Genomic DNA, 1,385 nt, shown 5'->3' with positions numbered 1-1,385 from the left:
TGCCAGCCACATGTTTGTTTAGCTATGAATGTCATGAGAAGGTTCTGGATCACCATAGTTGGAGTTGCAAGTCATTGTGAGCCTGGATGCATGCTTTCTGGGAATGGAATTCAGGGTCTGTGGAGCCCTAGGTGCTCTAAATTTTGAGCCATTTCAGTAGGCTCCTCAAAATAATTTTTCAGACCTGTGGTCTTTGTGGGTAGAAAGTTAGGTCAGAAGGCTCACTATGCAGACTATGCACGTTTCAAATGGTATGCACTTTGCAGAGACAATTTCAATTTATGGTAGTTCCCAGGCATAGCCCAACACTCAGAAAGCCGATAAGTTAAAGAAAGACATGTGGGAATGTGGAAAGCATACATTACAAATGGCTGGTCCTCTGGCTGGTGCCTACTGAAGCCATGCAGATAAGGACAGCCATCAAGATAACGCTCGTGACCACAGAGGTGCATCTGCCCGAAAGTGCTGATAAGAATCTGCAGAGGGCTCTACAGTAAAGACAGAAACTTGGTGTGCGATGTTTGGTTCACTGTCCGGGAAATAGTTTGAAAAACTGGGGCCAGGAGCCTGGGACTCCCACATTCTAAGGAAGCCCTGGAACATGTACCAGTCCTCCTCAAAGAATTATAGCAGTGAGACACCAAGTTATTCTGAGCAAGATAATATTAATTCTATTGATATAAATTATAGATGTAATCTACTATTACATGATGTGGGTTATGATTTATAATCCTGATTATGATACTGAAAAAATACCTGTTTCCTCTCATTGTAGAAATGGTTTAAGAAGAGGAGAGAGCACTTCAGAAGAGAACAAAGTCAGTCAGGGATGAATGATGATGCCCAAGCAGGAGCCCAATCCAACTCTCACTGAAGATGGCACAGGAGGCCTAGTGTTCCACCCTCAGCCAGGAGCACCTAGCAGATGCCTGCCATCTTCCACCAACATGTTACTGCATCTTTATTCAGTGAGGACTTGTATGTGAAATAAATAGATTCTCAGTTTCTTTGCCTCATGTGACTTTTTGATTAGTATGGTAGGTGTGGCCCTTATCACGGAAATGCCATTTAAAGAGGGCGACAAGGTCTCCTTCTGTGAGTTGATGTTACTGAGGGATCATGAGTAGCTGTTTAATATTACAGAATTAATATATTGTCACATGTCACAGTGAGTGTNCATTGACCCATACATTGTTTTTGTCCTCCTAACACAATTTTCTCCCCGGATGAGCTGGAACTTTTAAAGGGATAGGTCTAAATTATACAGGTCTCAAGATTTCAGAAACACTCTAATTCTTAAAATAGGTTCCCACACTTGTAATTTCATAAACAGTAACTGATGAAAACTAAACACCACATAATATTCCAAGAAACACCTATTGACC

The 1,385-nt window shown here is 41.7% G+C and overlaps 1 pseudogene; it reads left to right on the top strand.

Moving 5' to 3' along the window:
* The window catches only part of LOC110287110, a 7,845-nt pseudogene extending 6,859 nt beyond the window's left edge, over window positions 1-986 (top strand).
* The last annotated feature ends 399 nt before the right edge of the window (window positions 987-1,385 follow it).

Source organism: Mus caroli, chromosome X (assembly GCF_900094665.2).
Source record: "Mus caroli chromosome X, CAROLI_EIJ_v1.1, whole genome shotgun sequence".
Classification (NCBI taxonomy): Eukaryota; Metazoa; Chordata; class Mammalia; order Rodentia; family Muridae; genus Mus; species Mus caroli.
Note: the sequence above shows the minus strand (reverse complement) of the source record. Positions and strands in the feature narration are given on the sequence as shown.